We start from the raw sequence: 15407 nt of genomic DNA on the forward strand, positions 1-15407 counted from the left end.
ATGTACCTCAAAATACTTTAAAACGGTAAACACTATACAATTGTTTCTACTTACTCTACAGTATGTTTTATGTACATTAGTATTCTAACACCTGCCACAGAACAGACCAACAACAGTATTCCCATATGGGAGGTGAGTGTAGTGGTGAGGAGGACTCTGTCCTTTATCTTACCTCACTGCCATATCACCTGAACGTCATCCTACACCGTGAAAATTGTCTGCTTTTAATCTTACTGCCTATGCCTAATGTTAAGCAGTTTTTAGCCGCCTCTGCATTTTATCTTTTTATCTTCATTCTTTTTATGCTAGGTCTTACCAAACCTTGTTTCAGCGTGTTCCCCTTCTTCCGCTCTGTATATTTGACACTGCGTCCTCGTTCCGCCACGGCTTGTGCCGTTTGAGCGGAGGGACCGAGTGTCTCATGACAGGAAGTGGAGCAGTACACTAGAGGCAGGTCGGCGCTCTAGTCGTTCCTCTAGCAGGTCTTGCAGTCCACTTCCGCTTTCCTAGGCCTTTTAGGTCAGGAAAGGGAGCGGACGCGCTCAGCGGCGTACCAGCGGCACCCTGAGGCACAGCGAAGGCAAGCCCGTGTGTGCCCATCCACGTCTGACCGCTGCCAACCGCCAGAATATATGCCCCGTTTTTCCCTCTTAACATGTTCATGGATATATTTTGATATTCAAATAAAGAACTTCTACAGCTAAACAGTAACAATATGTTTAACAACCCTCATTGCTATGTCCACATGGAGAAGCTAGTACTACACATAGAAATCCTAGTTAAATGCAAAAACTGTAGCAATATATCCCCACAGAGGCCAGTCCTCGTCAACCCAGAAGGTGGAAACTTAGGGGAGGCATACAAACAATTAGAAGGACTATATTTTAACGCACGTTCAATCCACAAACACATGCTAGAAGTTTGGAGTCTGTTAGACTCAGAGAAACCAGAAATCTGTTTCATTACAAAAACATGGCTTCACCCCACAGCACTTCCAGATATCGCAATGGCCCTCCCATCTGAATACAAGCTACTTAGACAAGACAGGAATATAAAAAGAGGGGGTGGCTTAGCGATAGTGTATGGAGCAAGAGTTAAGGTCAGCACACTGGAATGTCTTGCCTCCGACTGGCTCGAACTCTGTATCTTTAGACTTGAGACACAAGAAAAAGGATCATGGAGAGGTGCTCTTGTTTATAGATCCCCAGGCCCCAAAACCAACTTCAGCAACCGCCTGGTTGAAAACATTGCTCCCCACATACTTGATGTAGATAGCTTTCCCTCATCGGAGATCTCAATTTCCATGCAGAGCTATCCATGGACACAGGCACAACACAGCTGATCACTAATCTCAATACTTTAGGATTGAAAAAAAGGGTAACTGAACCCACACATATTGCAGGACATACACTCGACCTTATATTCCCCAATGAAACCAATGTGAAACTCAGCATACAACTAGGCTCCACTCTGAGGAATAAGACCTCAGAAAAGAAATTGACGAGACCATGGAAGAAAATGAATCTCGACTCCTTTTCCTCTCATTTCAAGCTACCCACTTTTAAAGAGCAAGACAACATAGATCTTGCACTAGATGTCTTGGAGACAGCTATCACCCAGTATCTAGACAATTGTACAGAGATCAATGGATATCAGCAAAATACACAGTAGGGCTAATAACGCACATTTGTAATAGGCAAGCAGACTAACAGAAGAGCAGAATGTAAATGGAGGGCAACGAAAACCATAGAGTACAAAATAGCCTATAAACTCACGCAGAGACAAGATCTAAATATTATTAAGGAAGCCAGGAACCCCTACATCTTAAACAGAGTCAACAGAGCAGCCAACTCCCAATAAGAACTTCACAGAATAATACATGAATTTACTAATCGCCCATCTGGCCAAAATGCTAGTCACCCCTCACAAATCTGGGTCCAGGAACTCTCTCTCTTTTTTAGAGAAACAATTGACAAGATTTATAACTCCCTCTCAAATCCCAAGATTGTAAAACCTAGTATGGAGGAGGACGTTATCTTCACATACAAGACTGCAAGTCTTGAGGTGTTCACCAAATTAACCCAGGATAAGGTTGAACCCATAAATCAGGGTCCCCAGAGGATCTTGCCCCGCCTCATACCTTATCTACCTTGTCCCCTGCATTACTCATTAGTCTCACCAAGCTCTTTAACTTGTCTCTAAACCTGGAAAAAATACCCATTAAATGGAAATCAGTGAGGGCCAAACTAATCCCTAAAAAAACAATCTGCAGATCCAAAAGTCTTCCACACCTATGAACCCATCTCTCTACTGCCATTCTTTGGTAAAATAATGGAATACCTGGTCAACAACTACTGGACCCATCCCAATCAGGTTTCAGGGCAGGTTTCAGTACTGAAACAGCCCTGGTGGAGGTACTAGACAATATAAAACTCTCCTTGGACAACGGGCAGCCAGCAATGCTGGTCCTGCTTGACCTGTCGGTGGCCTTCAACACTATCTCTCATGCCATTTTAATACAAAGGTTTGAAGAGATTGAAGTAGGAGGTAAAGCCCTAAAAGGTCATACCTGCACTGTCCAACTTGACTCTATAGTCTCCAGCAGCTCAGAGGCTGATAAAGGAGTCCCTCAGGGATCAGCACTGAGTCCCATTCTGTTTAACATCTACATAGCACCTTTGGCAGAGGTCATCCGGTCATATGGGTATGAAGTAATTTCTTATGCGAATGACACCCAGCTAATCGTCACTTTGGGACCTAACCTGCAAAACACAAGAACCAGATAATCAACTGCATGTCTCATTTATCCAACTGCATGCATAAAAAGTATCTACAACTCAACGCCTGCAAGACTGAAGTGATTCTATTTGGAAAATTACAATCATTCTGGTCAACGGCATGGTGGCTCACCAGCATAAGTCCCTCCCCATACCAAAATCTATGGTGCAAAACCTTGGGATTATAATAGATGAAAGCTATCCATGAAAGACCACGTAAACCAGACATTGGCCACATGCAAATACTACGAAAGAACTTCCATTGGATACCGCTGGAATGCAGGGAAACGCTGGTGCAGGGTTTAATAATTAGCCGATTAGATTATGGCAATTCTTTCATGGCCTCTATTAACCCTTTCGGTGCTGATGACGGCCCCCAGCCGTCATGCATCACGGTGCTCGTGTGCTGATGACGGCTGGGGGCCGTCATGAACCCGCCCACTCATTAAAAGCGCCGCACAGGCGCAGAATCGCGGCGGCAACCAAGGGGTTAATGAAGACCTATATACCATGCTCTAGATAATGCAGAACACCACCGCCAGACTAGTCTTGAATCTTCCTTCCCGATCCCCTTCGGTGCCCACCATGAGAGCACTGCACTGGCTTCCAATCAAGAAGCATACATGCTTCAAACTTATGTGCATAGCAAATAAGGCCCTGCATGGAGCAGGGCCAAGCTATTTATCCAAGAAAATCAGGTGGTACTCACCAAGGAGAAACCTTAGGTCTGAAGGAAAACATTTTCTCACACCTCTAAAAGTACCCTCCACTAGAAATGGTGGTAGGTCTTTCTCTCACCTGGCCCCCCAACAATGGATTAATTTCCCAATACATATTTGTGCCATCTCAGTCAAGTTTGCGCTGTATAAAACTTTATAAATAAATAAACAGTTTAAAAAGCATCTAAAAACATGGCTATTCTAAATCCAGCTTTTCCATGTCATAGGACCCTTCCTCAATGGCCCGCTACAGTGCCATGAGACCCCTGGGGGTGATATGAGCGCTTTAGAAAGGGTCACAACATGACATAACAACTGCACTTTTGATGACCCATTTGAGTAAAGCTTGTTGTTGATGTAGTCAAGTCTTTTATCTCCCAATTCATGCTTCCCTCCACTTTCCTCTTCATTTTGACATCCCTCATTTACATCTGCTACTGTTGTGTAAATGTGTGAAATATACATAATGCCTCGGGGGTTGTGGATTCAGGCAAATAACAAAATGTGCATGAGCATTTCCCAGCTCTCTCCAATCAACAGGCGACAGATGATTCACACTCACAAAAATGGTCTGGACTCCGCGAGAATCCAGCGATAATTATGTGATAAATGAAATGAAGCTGTAAATTTTAAAAGTGTAAATTGTTACTAGAATATACAAATCGATGCTGTCAAAGAACTTAGAAGACAATTGTGAATCTTAAGGCTTGAGAAGAAAATGTGACGCACTGTATATTGCCTTAGGAAGTTCAAGTGTCAGCCACACATGAATGCTACCGCATGAAAATTGTGGAGGAGTGTTGGAATGATAGAAAGAAACACAAGTGTTAGGATGACAAAGACCTCCTCTGCATGGTATACAGGTGTGTTCCTCTGTCTTGAGTCCTTGACTGTGTGAATCTGGTATTCTGGCTTTTATTTTGGCCTTGGTATCACAGTAACCTTGCGCGTGCCAGAGGCCTATGTCGGTCTCTGACTATGTGAGGTCCTATGTGTATACATCAAAACGGCCCTTTATAGTGGTGTCCATCAGAGATGGACTGAGGAGCTACAGAAACTACAGACCCAAATCGAGGAAACATGGAGCAAACCCAATAGTGGATACCTCAAGTATTGACACCCAATGGAGATTTTCATCCAACCCAATCCACTTCCAGAATGACTTATGAGGAGCCAACACAATTTTTATAGAAACAATCACAAAGAGGGAGTCAAAGGGAGCTTGAGGAAGGTACTCAAATATAACTAACTGCAATTGTATCTAAAATCACTGAGGGTCAGAAATATATCATGTCTGTGATTCACATATTTTAATCAATTACTCTGCAAATTGGCAATAGAAATCAACTTTTATGAACAACTTGAGAGTGGTTATTTCAAAAGACTCTTAACCATAACATTCATCTGTATTATTTGCCAGCATTGTCTAGCATTCAGCTGCATTTCTTAGCACTGCTATGTGTTATTTATTATGTCTCAAAATAACTGGGTAAAAAATGAATATCCTTTGAGTGTGAAATTTGTGTCTTGCGTTGCAACATTATCTTAAATGTGTTTAGGGATTACAAGAATATTTGCATAGTTTTGACCACTGGTTCCTCATATATATCTTCTTTTTGCCCAAGTTAAATTTAGATTTAAATTGACATGAAACTTTGGAAAGCGCAAGTGTTGGAATGTGATTATCATCTCCCCGGGTGTAATGTAAGACCTTTTTAATAAAGCTTGGTACAACGCAAATGGTGTTGTCCCTCCTTCACGTTTTCACCCTGATGTTGGGGATCTAAGACCATTGGCCGACCATGTCATGCATCATGAATGATCTCCGAAATGTATATCTGCTCCTCGGTGGGAGCTGCCTTTGGATGCACAGGGATATGCTTTGTTTAATGTACCAAAGAGTAAGCGTTTACAAAGTTGGCTTTTAAGTAATTAAACGAAATTTTGCTAAATTATGTGAAATTATGCAAAATTATACAAAATACGAATCCATCATTTAGCACTATATTTTAGCAGATAATGCATGCTCCCATAAATTTTTGACATGGAGACGTATTTTACGTCAAGAAAGTGATGCAGAAAATACCAGTGCATGAACAACAGCAGCTCGGGCACCAGCTATTGGTGTTGTCCCCACACTTTAATTTTACTGCATATGGCAGCATAATGACTTAACTAACATACTGATGTATTTTCGTAAATTTCACATAGCAAGCATAATGTGAAAATCCCAAAAATACACAAAATACGCTGGCATAATTATAATTTTGCCCCGATCGACTTCAGACCCGTATCAGAAAGTAGCTTCAGACAACACTGTGAGAAGCTACAACTCGTACCAATTTTAGATTCCATCAAATGCTGTGAATGACTGACTTCTGATTCGATGGAAAGCCACCAATAATGTATTCTTTTTCTTAATACTTACATAATTTACATGTATTTATTTATGCAGTTATTTTCTCTTTTTTGATGCATGCAAGGAGCATGCTAATGTAGCTTCAGAGTTATTATTATTATTATTATTGCATTTATTGAGCGCACAGCTACCCGGAGGTTTCCCGGCGCTTGCCTTGGGAACCCGTCCTGGCTTTTCCCTGTGAGATCGCCCCTACAGGGCATCCCCAAGGTGAAAGCCAGGCATCCCGCCGCAGGGGGGCCGTTGTGGAGATTAAGCAAGCTTAATGCCCAGAGTTGCAGAGTGAGAACCCATGATTAGAGCAGGCACCGAAGCGAGAATTATCGAGTCCATGGACATTTGAGCTCAAGACCCTGCTGCGTCGGGAATTGAACCCTGGTCCCGGGTCTGACTCTATCCTACACCTTCCTGCAGATGTATGTGTAGCTGCAGGTGCAGATTTACTACCCTTTGAGACTCACAAACATTTGTGGAAGTATGCTTGGTAAACTGTGCCAGGCACTGATTGCAGGCATACTTCTGATGATGTTTTGTGATTATTTTGACGGGGCTCTCCATAGCAGAGAAGTACACACACGGGGAGTGGGAGGATTCTAAGCAAATGCACATTTTTTAATTTTTCCCCTTGCTGAAAGACATTTCTCTATACCCCCATCAAATGTTGGCATGTTATTTGGCCCTTTTCAACCTGAAAGGGGAGTTATAGCACCCTGTGCTGGACTAAATCTTGACCCTTTTCCATGGTGCAACTGGGATGAGAATGTCCACAAATGTACATGTTTGCAGTGGCGTAGCTAGACATTTTGCTGCCTGTGGCGGTCGCTGCGGCGGTCCCCCCATGGCTGTGTGTAAGACGGCTGCAGCTAAGAGTGGGGGGGAGGGGGAGGTTGCTCGCGATTCCTGTGGCAGCTGCCCCGCAATGGCCTCAGCTAATGGGTGGGCATGGATGCCGCCGCCCCCAAAACTCGTGCCGCCCAGTGCGCACCATCCCCCCCGCCCACCCTTGCTTCGCCACTGCATGTTTGTGAGCCTTTCCAAACTTACAAGACAAACTGCTCCTCGGGATGCCCACAAAAAACCTCATGAGTGGGAATTACATATGTAGATTTTTGTGCTCACTAAAATGGGTTTTGTGCCTGCCATAAATCCCTTTTGACAATTTCTGTTAGTTCTAAAAAGTTTTTTTTAGCAGCTTCATTTCTAAAGAGTTACCACCAAAACTATCTTTATTAATAGAGCTTGTTGTCTGTAAAGCAACCTGTCTAACTGTTGCTCAGTTCTGTTTTTTACAGAATATTCAAGGACACGAGGATATTTTGCTAAAGAATACGACACAATGTCAACATGAAATTAATTAGCCAAATCCATCCTGCTCCTGTTATGGTCAGTGTAAAACATCTTTACCTATTTAAATGCAAATTTCATGTCTTTCTTTCCGAAATCCGTAAAACTCCATAAGCAGGGCTTCACAGTGCTGTTGGAATTCAGATACCTTCATGCACTCACCTCCACTTTTCTGTCACAGACCAGAGTCTCAGGAGCAGGACTTAGCCAACTGCAGTATGTTGAGCACTGTGAAAACTGAAGTATGTGGACCACTTATCATAACTAAACTAGACAAAACCATAACAACTGTCAAAATAAACATAGCAAAGATGTTTGCTATGGGAAAAAATGTGCATATTATATAGCGCCTTTTTGCCACAAACCGTATCCATCTGGCGCTACTTTTATGGAACAGTGCTCATTTCCTCAATCTGAGTGGACCAATTAGCGGATAAGTGGACCATCACCAGTTGCACTAAGCCCTATTACTGACACTCAGTTAAAATTCCAATTCTTCTGTGAGTTGTAATCATGACAACTATCAGTGTAACCATTTTGGATTGAAGGTGTAAATTACTATAGTTTGTAAAACAAAAAATAGAATGGTGTATGGTGTCACTAATGACATGGAGTAATCTGTTACGTTTACGTTTACCTTCAGGTTGCACAAAAAAATACAATGGTAGCATTTGCCATTTGAGCTAATTTGCCAGCCACCAACCTGCCAATAAAGGACTATTTTCCGGTGTCTCTGAGACCAGTGTCATTTTGAGGGTTTTTGGGGGTCACGGGCAAGACTTTTTTTTAAGTCCCCTGTAAGGAACAATTTTGAATTTTTATACTCAATTCCTGCTACTTCAAGCCTGCATAGTGAAAAACAATACCACATTATATATTACATTTTAGGGTGTCCCTCAAAACCATTTTAAATAGGTTTTGCCTGGAACCCCAAAAATCCTTAGGTTGACACTGGGTAGAGAGTCAACTTTGTATGTAGACGTTCTCAAAGAGAGAACTTTAGTCAGAGAAATAGCATAGACACAGATCAGATGGAGCAAAAGTTGACTTTCCCAAGAGGTTCTGGGCAATTGCCCACTTTGCCCATGGCTTAAAACTTTTCTGTGTGGCAGTCATTGTCAACTAGGCAATCTATGTGAGACGTACTGAAGCTGTGCATGGAACCACAGTAGCCACAGACTTCCTCAACTTCACTCACTTGCCAAGAACCTCTTTTTCAGGTTCAGCCAACGAGAGCGCAGAGAGCCAAGACTTCGTCTTGGATAATGGCGGCAGGATAGAATGGTTAGATCATCTAGCACGTGCTTCACTCACAACAAATCAAAAAGACATTTGGCTGTAAGCTATGTGAACAAGATCTCAGTAGGAGAGTGAAACGCGTTAGTGTTTGGAGTGCTTGGAGTTGTTGGAAATATATATTTTGGATTAACTTTAACGTATTATTGGTGTGCGACCCAACTTCTTTTCATCTGAAGAGAGATTATCGCATGCTTAGTAACATATGAACAAAAAAATTGGTTTTGAATAAAGTGAGGCAGATACTGCTCTTTGTTATTTATGCTCAGACCTTTACGTGGGCATTCTGCAGGGACACAGTTTCCATGGGAGATTAACATTTGCATAATGTGCATAAGGGCTGTAGTGCAGCAAGGGGAGAGATTGTCTTGCCTTGACGAGATATGCCATGCAACAGTCTCTTTTTCTCTAAATTGAAGATGGAGGAGCAACACTTAGGCACACAGGCGCGGAGAGTTTCAGGCTCTTGTGGATGCAGCCTAGATGATTAAGAGGCAGGGTTGGGAACATAATTGGTTTAGGTCTTTTAATTAGTAGTGTCCCACTGGGGAGAAGGGGTGGAGGCTACAGGCACTTATGCAGGGTTAGCACCTCCATCAGGGATGAATGTTGCGTAAATCACAGGATGCCACATACTAAATCGGCAACACCTGTAGGGAGAAGAACATGGGTCTGCAAGACCAGCAGCTCACAAGGCCTCATGTGCAAAGTCTGCACCACCAGCTTGAAGAATGATTCACAAGGTGCCGGCAGTAGAGAAGATCTAGGCAACCTACAATCTTCCCGTAGTCTTACTCGGTAGTGGTACCAATCTCTCAACTCAGCACAAGATACAAGGAATTATAATTTTGGTCAGGCTGGGCCGCTGCTGCAGGCCTTCATTCTCACCCGTCTACGATAAACACATTTCCGCATGACAGTAGGCATAGATTTGTTGCTAAGTAAATTAGGTTCTCCATATATCATGCCGTCCATAACTTCTCTTTGTCTTGCAGCAACAACATTGTTTTCGTCCACCTTGGAGTATAATCCCTAATCCTTCAAGAAAGATAGGCGATTTTTTCTGCCTTTAGTATCAGCCTTATTCTTTGTAGGTGGGTAGACATCTTCCAAGTCATACAGTGACCAGTGCAGGAACTACAAGGGTCACCATATGTTTATAAACAGTGCATTTGACCCCAGATCCACTGGCCTCTCAGACTGCCTCCGAAGATTAGGAGGCATTCAGTGATTGAAATTGTGTCTCTCTTCAGGTTTTATACAGTTCAGTGGCAACCAGTTGCCAAAGGTGCCCTGTCACTCTGGTTTCCATAGGGATGGCAGGCATCCCCTATTGTCCACTCTTTTCCAGCTTGGAATGAGACAATCCTCAATTCCAATAGTGCTGTACCTAAGCTATTGCTTCTCCAGCAGTTCAGCACCCATGGTGTACAGGAGCTGATATCTTTAGTTCTTTGTTCATGTGTGGTACATCTCAATCCACCGGCTGGCCTAATGGAACTGGTTTCATTCAGGGAAATCGAACATTTAGAAGCCTTACTTCCACATTCAAATGTGCGGCGAACAAACCTTGACTCAACTCTTTGGCTTTACAAGATTTCAGTAGGACAGGGGAAAAGAGCAGCAGTGCAGTGGAATAGGCAGAGAAAGGGAAGATATCAGCTCTGCTTGCCACAAACCCCTAGGAAGCACTCTGCAAACCTTGTGGCTACAAGCACTAAACACTCACAACTCTGACATAGGGAATCAGAGGGCCTAGTCATGTCAGTTGCACAAATATACAGTGGGTGAGCCAAGAGGCAGCCTCTCTAGGATCAAAAAGGCCTGCCTTGTCAACTACTGATCAGCAGGCATCAATTGTTAGTCATGCCATGGCCTGATATTGACACCAGAGAGTTGTCATCAATGATAAAAATAGAACGACTATTGGTATACCCCGATTGCCCAACTCTCACAATCTGTTGGTAAGAAACTTCCAAAGCATGCAGAACAGCAGCAAAGCAGTGCTTAATTTGAGCCGGTGGTTTCCAGTGCTCAGCAGCAGCACTTAATTGTCAACTATGACAAATGCCATGTGGTGGCGCTGTTTGAGTGATTTAGAGATAAGCAGAATAACAATTATTTTATTAATTCAATATACATTGAAAGCATCTAATGTCTGCCGCTCAAACCATTCTTATAGCTTTGGGGGCCTTGAACAGTCTGAACTGACACTCTTGAAGCAGTCTGACGGTTAATAGTTGTGTAGGTACCGGGATGGCTCCGCCGACGTGGACAATGGGTGGTACAAGCTGTGGGGGCCTCCAGACGAGGGCTCTGGCACTTACTTATTTACAAATTAAGCACTGCAGCCGAGGATACATGACTGGAGGTCACTGCATAGGAAAACATACTTGGATAATCAGAAGGAAAAAATAAGAAGGTCGGCACACAGGTACTTGACTGAGGACTTCCAACCCTACACTGCCAATGGAAAATGTTGACCTCAACCGAATTGTTGATGCAAAAATGGGCTCAATGTGAATTAGGCTACAGTCTAGCCTCCCAGGGCACCACCACTGGCCTTTCCAAACTTTAAGTCAGTGCGCATGTGCATAACCTACATTTACGCAACAATGCACTGAGAACCAGCGCCATAACAACTAGCTTTTTTATAACAAAATCAGTACAAGAAAAATGAAAAAAAAATGCGGGAGCGTGCCAGGCTTATTGATGGAATTATTCAACTCCTGCTGTTCCTCCAGCTGCTGTTATTAATTCACACAGACACCTTTTGTTCTTTCCAGGGCTTGCTCTAGCGCCTCAAGCCCTTGGAATGTGGATTATAATTTAGACCAAGTGCCCTCAAGACACTTTCTAACACTTAACAATGGAGTTTCCCTAGAATGGCCTTATCCGCTTGTCATTGCTGTTTTTTCTCTTTGCACAGCTAATTGTTAAGTACCTTTAGTTCTTCAGTTGCACATTAAGAGCTTTCTCCCAAGGCAAAGATCTGCTCTATTGCTTTCTGCCTTGTTCTTTTTCCCATATGAGGGCATGTTTGGCAAAGTGCCTACTTTGCTTGTCCCATTCACCTTTGTGAATGCAGTTTTCCGTTGCAGTTTTCAGTCACAGCTCTTTGGCTGACATACACCTTATTCAGCAAAACTGTTTATAGATTTTGATGCAAGCTTGCCCTGTTCATTAGTGATGAGACAGCTAATACGGCCAACCCACTAGATGGCGCCAGATTCTGGACTTTCCGTTATTTTTCTCTTTCTCTGGAGGAAATATATTTAACTTAAAAAAGTGCTTGTACTGTGTGGGACCAACAAGGAATTTATTACTGGGCCCTCAAAAACGTATGACAGGCCTAAGGAGTACTACAACAATCAAGAGGTTTCATTGGGGTTAATTGAATAATCAACAATGAACATTATCTTTCCATACAATTTGTCAGCAATAAATAAACACTGACATATACAATTAGAAAAATGTAACTGACCTCCAGAGAACTTTGAATGGAGTCAGGAAATCCTCATAAATACATCTGTATATGCAAGTGTTTATGAATGCAAGCAGTAAACACATCCTACAATGATGAAATGAGGTGATGGAGCACTGCTCTTTTGTTGAAAACCTGCAATCGTAAATGAGACAATTCAACACAAAACAAGTTTTTATCTATAAATATCATTATTCAGATAAATGGCAGTCCTTATACATGAGTCTTTTTATGTAAGTGTATCCAAAATGTACAGTTCAAAACTGAAAGGAAGTCAATGTAACGTTTCAACACCATTTGCCAGAGCTGAAATGGTCTTTATCAGGACATGGATCAATCACATTATGAAGCAGCACCCTAATTCAACCTTGTACGTGGGCAACAGTATTCAATGAAACCATGACCAAAAATAAAAATGAAAATGAATGAGGGGAAGCCCAAAAAGTATTTTAGGCCATTAGATAGAGGCAACATCCGCTCTGCATCTCGATGATTATCCACGGTGCATTTTGATCTTTATAAAAATGTAAAAACGTACATGATATTCAGTAGCACTATTTGTTTGTTATACAGTTTAAATTGCACAAGCTCCTACGACTGTGGGACTGCCCTTTGTGGCTTTGACAAGACTGAAGATCACATAAGAGCTAGATTACAAACTTTGTAGGATTTTTGACCCACAATGCTATTGGACAGCTATTTACACCGAAAGTACCAGTTTGAGAGGACAGGAAGTAACCCCAAAGAACAGAGGGGCATATTATCAAGGGGGTTTATCTCCGCTTTTTTGGCTTTAAAAGCCAAGAAAGCGGAGATAAAATTATCTCCCTATTACCTAGCTGTCGCTAACACCAGTTAGCGACAGCTAGTAGGAGATAGCGACCATCTTGGGCCCCACTTTGCATGTCAGTGATATTTATCATTAATGACATGCAAAGTGGGCGTGCCAAGATGTTAGCAACTGGAAACAGTCGCTAACATCGCTATCTCCTATTACCAACTTTTGGAGATATTCGCGCTAAGTGCGAATATCTCCAAAAGCTAACACCTGCCCTGAGCAGTTCTTAGCCATGTTATCCAATGGGAGGTGGATAACATGGCTAAGAGCATTAGCTCGGTAATGCATGAATATCGCTGACTTTTCAGCGATATTCATGCATTGCGGCGATTTTTATCGCATTTGCGATAAACCTTGGTAATACCAAGGTTTATTTGCGGTAAAAATCGCCGCAGCTCAGCGGTAAATTTTTGTCTCTAACCAAGCAATAGCGATAATTATCGCTATTGCTTGGTAATATGCCCCAGAATTCTGCCTTATTTGCAACATTTTTATACAACTTCTTAGAACTGTTGTTAAAACTGCTGTTTTAACTTCTGTCTCTTTATTTTCAACTGTGTCCTTTTGGAGGAGAAAGATTGGCAGGCAACAGTTACTGCCCCTTCCCAAAAAGGCATGTTCGCTATCTCTTTGCTATTCACATGGAGGGACAGATTTTATTCATGTTTAGTGCAACGTAGCCAACAGCCAAAGTTGGTGTGCTGCAGAAGGTGTAGAAAGCAACAAAGAGCTATATTTAAAAATGTCCTGCCGCTTGTGTCATCCTCTCCACCAGTGCACAAGTAGGCTACCTAGCACCAGGCACAACCTTTAGACCATGGTGCTGATGGGTGAGTGCGCTGTCTAGCATAGGATTTGTTCTAGAAGCTTACTCTTCCAGTAAAGAATCTTATGCCTAGATACATTCTGATACATTTCACATATTGGATGTGTGGTGTACAGTGCATCACACCTGCAAAGTGTGAAATGTTTAGAGAAATAAAAACATTGCTCCTAGTTTTTCCTTCTTCAGAAATGGTAGCAGGTGTAAATAATGGACACTCAGCCCCAACTCTTCAGTACACCAGTACAGACTCAGAAGAACTGCTGTGCCGCACTTTAAGAAGGACTCACAACTTGAACTCAGGGCTACCAGAGTGAGTCCAAGGGCTAGTTGGTTGCCATCTAATCAGAGCCTCGAGACAGACCTTCGCATGGCAAAGGCCCTCATCGACGGAACCATCAACTCCAATTCAGGACTCTACATTGCAGCTATGCAGCTCCTTCGGAACTACCAGTGCTGACGCATCTTCGACGCAGGTCTTCACAGAGAAGGCAAACTGTCTATAGCATCCTTGATGTTGACACAAGACTCCTCATCACAGCCTTGCACCTCCCCGGAAACGCCCCTGAATGACGCATCCTTGAAACGGGTTCTCGCAACACGCCACAAACCAGGATTGAAGGTACTTTGTTCAGTGGGCCGAACTTGGTCCTTGTATATTTCCCATGCTCCATCATGGTCGGCCTGAACCTTTGACTATATCCCTGTCCGGCGTGACCAGATAATCATTGTTGGTGCTTTATGCTTTTAGGAACACTTCTTACTTAAAAAGTATAAAACTGCATATCTCTAATTCTATTGATTGGACTTTTGTCACTCTGATTTTAAATAATTTACTATATTTTACGCTCTTTTTCTAAATTGATGTGGGGTATTTCTTGTGATGTGTTTTCACTTTATTACTGTTTGAAGTGGTGCATAAATGCTTTACACGTTTCCCCCATGTTATGCCTGACTGGTTTGTACCCATAGGAATGAAGCGGCCACTTACTATGAGGTAAGAACAGTGCTTATGAACAGCACTGATGTTTTATTATCGTTCTAAGAATGATGGCTATAATGACACTGCAATGTCATCAATTCTACAAGAGAGTTAGTTTTGGACAGGACTGCAATATTAGTGTCCTGAAAGTAGTTTTAGTTTTTAATTCTATGAGAGTGGTGGTTATGGACAGGACTGTGCTATAAGTATCTTAAAAGTGGTGGTAGTGTACAGCTCTGCGGTCATATGAACGCTCCATGAGTTATGTTTATGAACAACCCTTCACTATAACTAATGTGAATGGCAGTGGTTTCATACAGCAATGGAATATTATTAGGGCCTCATCTATGAGGATTTACCGTAGGGTAGCGCAGCATGCCTTCCTGCTGCACTGCACTACGGTAAAAGAAAGGGGTAGGAATGTGCTGTATCTATTATATAGGGCACATTTCTTTCCTTTCCCCCTGTCCTGGTGAATAATAGGCTGCCATGTGCCAAGGCAGGCATATTTGCATAATGGTACAAGGGTGCCTGCGTTGACGGGGATGATTGTTTTTGTGCAAGAATAGAAACCTTCTTGCACAAAAACAATCACAAGAGGTTTTTTCCTTTTTCTATGTTTAATAAAGATATTTCTCCTTGTTGTGCATCCCTTACGCCTCCCCTGGCGAGGAGTACATTTTTGGCACTGCCTCAGAATTACGATTTCTCGTAAATCTGGGGAA

At 42.5% G+C, this 15407-nt stretch overlaps 1 protein-coding gene across 1 annotated transcript in view; it reads right to left on the minus strand.

Annotated features, from left to right (window-relative positions):
- The window catches only part of LINGO2 (leucine rich repeat and Ig domain containing 2), a 2438702-nt gene that overhangs the window by 1484934 nt on the left and 938361 nt on the right, over nucleotides 1–15407 (minus strand). Inside the window, exon 4 of the mRNA XM_086962132.1 lies at nucleotides 12040–12174. The gene's annotated coding sequence lies outside the window, so the exon portion shown is untranslated. The remainder of the gene's footprint in view (nucleotides 1–12039; nucleotides 12175–15407) is intronic.

This window comes from Lissotriton vulgaris, chromosome 3_1 (genome assembly GCF_964263255.1).
Source record: "Lissotriton vulgaris chromosome 3_1, aLisVul1.2, whole genome shotgun sequence".
Lineage (NCBI taxonomy): Eukaryota > Metazoa > Chordata > Amphibia > Caudata > Salamandridae > Lissotriton > Lissotriton vulgaris.